Source organism: Octodon degus, unplaced genomic scaffold (genome assembly GCF_000260255.1).
Source record: "Octodon degus isolate 3935 unplaced genomic scaffold, OctDeg1.0 scaffold00168, whole genome shotgun sequence".
NCBI lineage: Eukaryota > Metazoa > Chordata > Mammalia > Rodentia > Octodontidae > Octodon > Octodon degus.
In genome coordinates this window covers 740,635-748,886 of record NW_004524744.1, presented here as the reverse complement: position 1 = coordinate 748,886, position 8,252 = coordinate 740,635, and positions in this window count along the sequence as shown.

Below are 8,252 nucleotides of genomic sequence, written 5' to 3'. Positions count from 1 at the left end.
AAAGAAAGAAAGAAAGAAAGAAAGAAAGAAAAGAGAAAAGAGAAGAAAAAGAATCAACAACTGGTATCTAATCTTTTTGAAAAGTTTCTACAAGTCAAAAGAAATCACCAACAGAGTAAAAAGAAAGCCCACAAATTGAGAAAAAATTTTAATAGACTGTCTCCTCAGATAATGGACTTCTATGTAGCACATGTAAAGAATTGAAAAAAATCAGGTCTCCAAAAATCAAAGATAATTTAAAAATGAGCATCTGAGATCAATACACACTTCTCAGATAAAGAAATACAAATGGCAAATAAATATAGCAAAATATATTCAACATCATTGATTTGAGAAATGCAAATTAAAACAACACTAAGATTCCTTCTCACCCCAGAAAGAATAGCTACCATCAAAATGTCAACCAATAACAAATGCTGAAGGGGCTATTGGGAAAAGGAACCCTTCTCCACTGTTGGTGAGACTACAGACTAGTGAAACCACTATGGAAATCAGTGTGGATATTTCTCAATAAACTAACATTAGAGGTCCCATTCAACCCAGCTATTCCTCTTCTGGGTGTTTTTCCAGAAGAACTGAAAACATCATGCCACAGAGATCTACATGCTCCATGGTTATAGCAACTCAAATTATCATAGCTAAATCTTGGAAACCCAAATGCCCATTACTTGAGGAATGCATAAGAAAAGATGTGGTGTTTTTATCCAATGTAGTATTTACTCCGCTATAAAAATGATAAGCTTGAGGCTTTTATCAGTATATGGATGCAATTAGACACCATATTCATAAGACAAATAATCAGACTTGGATGTGTAAACATCGTACTACCTCCTTCATGTAAGAACCTCAAAAAGTAAATAAAACATGAAAGGTACAGTACATACTATAAAAGGGGAAGAAAGTTCAAAGAGAAAGAACAACATGGATGAGGGAAAGGAGAAAAGAAAGAAGGGAAAAAGAAATATACATGTGTATATATAGGCTAGCTTGGATATCTGTAGTACTGTTTTCTGCTGCTCTATTGAAAGGAGTGGTTAATGCCTAACTTACTTTCTTTTATCTCTCTCCTTTTCTTTTTTTAAATTTTCTTGACCAAAAAAATTTTTTCTGGATTATATCTGATAATCTAAACAACTAATTGGAAGACAACAATATAATATATAGTCACTATTGTTGAATTCCTATCAATGTTTAGTGAAATTCTGTATCATCTTTAATGTATTATTGCTAATTTTGTCTTTAAAAAATAAAAATGTAAACAAAAATTAAAAGTAAAGAGTTATATTATGTCATAAATGAAGTGTGATGAAAAGCAAGTGTGGAACAGAAGGAAGGAGGGCTGCAGGGCTATGATGGACATTATAACTCCCAAAGGCTTAGGATAACTGTTCTAATTCAGATCATTAGAGGCTAGGACTATATCTTAAAAAGCGGCATGGGAAAATTTCCAACAAAATCAGAATTTACTTTTTTTTCATAAAAGGAAAGATAGTTCTTTAGAATCCTGTCTTTTTTTCTTTTTTTTCTTCTGTATTTTAGGGAAGGGTCTACAGGGTGTTCAGGGCCTCACTACTAGATTGGGCTCACAGTGATTCTCCTGTTTACAGCCTCCCAAGTGCTGGGATTACAGGCGTGTGCCACCAAGCCCAGTCTCAATCTCCATCTCACGGTGCCCTGGGGGTGAGGCCATCACAGCAGGCCTAGGGATCAAACCCCACGCCCCTGCACCTGCTTGCAAGCGCTTTAATCTGCTCAGCTATTTGGCCAGCCCCTTCTTTTTCTTTGATTTGGGTTTGAAGTTCAGAATGGTTTAGGTGAAAAAAATTGACTTAATTTATATTTGAGAAAATTATTATTTATTAAATAGAATTTTCCTTCATGTAAATTTCTATTTATGATAAGTAAAATTTTAAGAAATGGAGGAAGGCAAAATTGTAGAATGAAACCAATAAAAACCAGCCTTTGTTCAAAATAGAGGGGCTAATTTTACAAGGCTGAGTTTGGGACCTGGAATGCAAAACATCTGCGCTTGGCATACTGACTGCTTTCTCTGCAGGCTCTGCACATTCCTTTGTCTATCTTCATGCTGAGACTATGTGGGAGATCCATCAGTTCTTGGACATTTCCACAATTTGGATTTTTACCTATGAAACCCTAGGCTCTTAGTGGTTCTTATTTCACATCCAGTTCTCTTATCACTGCAGCATTACAATAATGAAGCACTGGCAGTTACAAAGGAATGCCAATTATGCTAGGCATATTAGACAGTTTAGAATAAATTATTTCTGCTTCAGAAGTGCTTTGAGAGCAAACTTCATGTACATCAAATTGTTATTGATAAACAGAAAATAAACAGAGTATTGAACAATCAGTATGAAGAGCAGACACTTCTTACACATTATGGCTATAAATTTAAATAAACATTCATGTAACTACAATGGTTTAAGTATGGAGAGAGTAGATGTTTTGGGTTTTTCTCCTGTATTTTAGGGAAGGGTCTACAGGGTGTTCAGGGTCTCACTATTAGATTGGACTCACAGTGATTCTCCTGTTTACAGCCTCCCAAGAGCTGGGATTACAGGTGCATGTGCCACCACACCCAGTCTAAATTGCCACCTCAGGGCACCCCGGGAGTGGGACCAGAAAGGCAGGCCAGGGGATCAAACTGTAGAAAGTAGATTTAAAGGTCAGTTTTACAGCGTCTGATTACCTTGTTCCTCGGATATGCTTTTCTGTGTGTTTCAGAAAGTGATGTTTAGAAAGACTAGGTAAACAGGACGATTTACAGCACAAAGACTGGACTAAAATTAAATTCTAGGGTATTTTACTCCAAATTCAATATTTTTCTTGACATCTCCCAATTGCTTCATATTATTTTACCTTGCTTCTTGGGACTCCTTACATTTATTCTATGTAACATCTCCCATGGCAAAAATAAAAAATGAAAATAAAATAGTGCTTTCTTAGTAGGCAAGAAGGAGGAGGGTATATATTTCTTCATGTAACTGAAAAAGGATGGTTCATATTAGGTAAAATAAATAAAGCAAGTACTCCTAGCTACTCAGGAGGTTGGGGCAAGAGAGTGTTAAGTTCAAGTCCAGCCTGGCAACTCAGCCAAACCTGAACTCAAAATAAAAAATAAAAAGCCCTTTGAATATTGCTCAGCTGTAGAGCACCTCTGGGTTTAATCCCTAGGCCCATAAAAGGGTGGGGTGGGGGGACAATCGTGCAAATATGCTAGCTTTGAAGGAAACTAAATAAATAATCAGAAGATGTAATTGGACTGCTGGACAGGAACCAATATGAGCTTTTTGCCTGAGTGATTTATTTGGGTTTTTTATTTAAAGCAGCCCTTATTTTTAGATTGTCTGATTAACAGCCAAATAAGAAGCTCAGCAAATTTTTTTTAGTGAGCAACTTTACCTTTCCAAAAATGTCCTTGCAACAGCACCGCTGGTGTAGTGGTATCATGCAAGATTCCAAAAAATATCCCTGCATTTTCACTGCTCTTCAAAAATGGAATCTACCCCATCAGGACACAGTCCTAGGACAGACAGAGCATCCAGTACCTAAGGCCTCTAAATACACTGGAATCAACTCAGCCACTGGCCACACAGCCAAGCTTGTGCTTCATTTTGGCTGTCCCAATGCACTTGTGCTGCTTTCCTCCTTTGTTTTTCTATTTATCAAGATTAATCAGTTCCTGTGTTTTCTATCAATCAAAATCAGTCAATCAGATGCCTCAAGATGTATCACATAGAATACTTCTCTCAGCCATTGTTGGTCTTCAAAAATTACTGTATATTTTAAGGCTAGGAAGAATAGGTTTTCTTCCAAAATTGATTAACTGATTGATTTAGTACAGGGTCTCACTTATACAGCTGGGACTCAGTGATCCTCCCGTCTCAGCCTCCCCAGCGCTGGGATTACAGGCATGCTCTACCACGCCCAGTTTCAGTGGCCAGCAGGGTGCTCAGGACTGGCATGGCATGTGGTAGTAGGGATTGAACCTGGGTCCTTGTGCTTCCAGGCAGGCACTTAGAACACTGAGTTATCTTTTCTGCCCTAGCTGGTGGCTTCAAATGACAATAATAACAGTAATAATGATGATGATAATTAAGCATCTGGGAACTTTGGCTGACAAGTGTTGCCCTCAGAGAAATCAATACTCTCACAAGCCCTGCACAGGGCCAGAACAAAAGGTAAAGAAATCCCAGCCAAAGGCAACTTTGGTGCTGTGTGGAAACCTGACTGTAAAGAAGCAGAAGAAGTTGTCAAGACCCTAGCAAGACCATCGTACACTTCTGGAGTCCAAAGACAGGGAGGGAACAAGGCCCTCTCTTCTGATGGGTCAATGTGATCCTCAAATCCTGCCCCACGAACCCTTGATTTTTCTATTAATGTGCCAGGGAATCGTCCTATCTCCTCTTCAGTACAAAACCATATAAATTGGGTTTTCCATCACCGGAAACAGAAAGAGTCCAAACTGATAGAAGTTTCAATTACACTAATGGTTTTGTGTAAACTATAAAATATAAATGTAGTCATACTTTCAGCAATTTCCATTGGGAAGTAAATTCCAGAATCTGTTGAACTAGACATTGTTAGATATGTATGTAGGACAAAGGGAACTAATTATGTTCTTTGTAAAATATGAAAGTAGGCAGCATTACCTTGTTGTTGCAGAGCATTACTGTACTCGGTACTCCTTCCCACACACGTCACTGACCACCAGCAGGACGACAAAGGAACGTGACCGATCTGAGGTCAGCAGAGCCCAGACCGTCACACACAGAGGACCTGCTTATTTATGCAAGCAATCTGAGTGTAGTAATGAAGCTGAGTAGATGTTTTACTTTATCAGCAATGTAAATCAATTTACAAATGAATTGCTGACAATTGAAGAATAATAATACAGAATAAGGTTACAAAAGAAAAAGAATAAAGTTCACAAAAAAGTGAATAGAAAATGATCAAAACATTTGATTTAGGTCATGAAGAAAGGAAGGAAAGGAGGGAGGGAGGGAATAAGGGAGGAAGGGAGGGAAAGAGGGAGAGAGGGAAGGAAGAAGAGAAAGGCAATCAATCTTTTGTTGACTTCATGATGAACTTGCTGTTTTAAGCCCCTCATCCTTCCTGAACTGCATGCCCGCTAGGGAAGAGCTCTAGAACTGAGCTTCCACTAGCCCATTTTAAATCCTGATCACTCCAAAAACACCGATAAAAGGGAAAGGAGACAAACGTCTATTCCTAAAATGTCTGTTATTGGCTTACTTTGTATGGCACAAGCACAATTTAAAGTGGCTTAGCAAGTAAGGGAATTACTGGCTCACATCAACGGAAAGATCAAAGGGCAACTTTAGGGTTAGTCTGAGCCAACTGTTTGTAAAATCGTCCTCCTTTTCTTTCCTCCCAGTACCCTTACTATGCCCTCCTTCTTGGATGGGCTTTCTATACAGGCTGACTTTCTTTATGGTAGCAAAGTCAAAGAACTAAATGCTTTTTCATTCAAAGTAGGAGCAGGAGGGGCTGTCCTTCCTTTTGAGGTAAAATCAACTTTATAAGCACCACATTGACTGACTGGACTTTCTCATTTCTGAATCAGAAATTACTGTAGAAAGAGGAGTCATATACCAGTGTAATTTAGGCCTGAAAAGAGAGGCCATGCCTGACTCTTAACACAGTCAAGGCTAAAGCCACAACAATCCATATCTACAGCCAGGGGAACAACTGATCCAACTCGGCCCACACAGTTTCCTCCCAAACTAAGAGTGTGAAATGGGTACTGTGGAAGCATCTGCAGTATATTCTGTCATCGTGGTAGACTGAAGTGGAGGCACAAGGCGGGGTAGCTGAGCAACTCTGCTTGGTTGGCAAACTATGAGGAGTTTTCACCAGAAATGTGCCGAGAGAAAGAAAAATACATTTCCAGTTGTTTGGAGAAAGTTATACAGAGAGAATCCATGTAAGAGTCATGTCCTTTGAGCCTTATGTAAATCCAGACTAATTTCCCTAGAAGAATAAGTAGAAACTAGGGAGAGATAAATTCTCACTACACATGCATTTACTACCATAACTGCCTGTTTTTACTCTAAAGTTTGCTTTATATTTTTCCAAGATTATTTTACTATTTTATAGTATACTTCTCCAAAGTTATCTTTCCAGTATATCTGGGTATTTGGCCTTATTTTAACATGTCTAATTTCTACTCCAATTTTAAGTGCTGATTTACACGCCTTTGTTACTGGACACTAAAACCATTTTAAATCATAAGAAGAATAACTGTTAAATTAAAAGAAAAATAGTTACAAAGTATTTGGTGCCTTGTATAACTCTCTAAGCCCCTTTCTTAGTGATTTTCAATTAACAATCCCAGTGTAATACAACAAATATATAAATATTCTACATTTTTGGTCTCTGCTGGTAGTTTCTAGTATAAGTCATAAAAGCCTTGTAATTTTCTGAGCATTAAGGGGCCCTGTGCATATTTTATTCTACTCCGTGGTCTTTGATCTTGGTTTCTTACACAATGTTCTTAATCTGGGGACTCTCTTGGGTGACAGGAGAGACTTTTGTTCCAGTGAAGTCTCAGTGGGCTCCTGGATAAGAGAGTCCCCAAAAGAGCACAGTTAGAAGTTTCATCTTTCAGCTTCATGTTCACCTTCTGGGAAGGCAAGAGGGGCTGAAGACTGAGACAGTCATGGATCATGGCTATATAAACCAGGGTCACAATTTTTACCTACAGGTCTGGAAAGCCTCAGGGTAGGTGGCCAATGGGAGCTTGGAAACGCTGCACTCTTCCCCCAGTCATGTTCTATATGTTTTTCCCATCCAGCTGTTGCTAAGTTGTATCCTTCATAATAAAGCATTGATCTGAAAAGTAAACTGTCTTCTGAGTTCTGTGAACCAGTCTAGTAAATGATGGGTCCAAGGAGGAGGTTAGGGCATATCTGATTACAGCCAGTTGGTCAGAAAACTAACTGGTGACCAGTATCTGACAGGGGTAGTCTTGGAGGAATGAGCCCTTCACCTGAGGGATCTGCTCCTAACACTGGTTAGGTTCAGAATTAGATTGAATGACAGGATGCCCTGTGGGGGTCCACAGAGAACTGGAGAGTTGCTCAGGGTAGGAACATTCCCTATTTACTTCTCGTGTCAAACATACAGTGTTAAGAATTGAAAGATGGGGCTGGGGAGATAGCTCAGTAGAGTAAGCGCTTGCCTGGCAAGCCCAAGAGCCTGAGTTCAATCCTCAGTTCTGAAAAAAAAAAAACGAAAAGAATTGAAAGATGATGACATTCTTCCATATGGACACTCTCATCTCCAACACTGCTGCTAGGCTTTCCATTTTCTTTCTGACAGCCTTTTAAGAAATCTGAACCCACAGGTATATACTTGGTCCAAAAGCAAACAAATAGATGGAAATGTAGTAGATGTTGAGTAAATACTAGCTACATGAGTAAATATTATAATACAAGTACCGTTCAACTGTCTTGTCAGTACATGAACCACAGGTCTCTTGCTACACAGCCTTAAAACCTGAATTATTTGGGTCCTCACAGTGCTGTCCAGCAGAACTTCCTACCATGAAAGACAGGTTCCGTATCAGTGCTGCCAAACTCAGTAGCTTCTATCTGCACATAGCAACTGAAAATGTGTCTGATGGAAGTAAATAACTATATTTTAAATTTCATTTTAGCTCATTTGCATTTAAATACAAAGAGATGTGTCTAATACCTACAGTAATAGACATCACAGGATAAGAAATGGAAACTGCAGCCACAGAAGTCCTTACTCCCTCTACACTCTGCTGGAGAAGTATTTAGTAGCAGTTTGCAGGTGCAGAAAATGATCAGCCTACCTGGAAAACCCATACGGCTTTCAATGGCCTACATCAAGCTCTGCACAATGCTTTTATTTGCCTCAGTCGAGACCTGGCAAAAATCATGCAAGTGGAACCAGAAATAATTCCTTGAGTAGTTACATTGGTGTGAGTTTTGATTAGCTCTTAGCACAGAGTTGTACTACTAGATTCCTCTGAGTTGGGCTTCAACAAGCAGAGGGGAGCATGACTAGTAATGCTTGTGACAGTTCATGCAGCCCCTTCAGGTTCATTTACATTTAAATAAGAAAAAAGTGCTGATTTAAAACAACCATTTATGTCTAGGAAAATATGTTTGAATCCTTTCATTTATTATTGCAAAAGTCCTGTTTACTATGAAAAAGAAATATGTGTTTTGTGGATTTGTCAA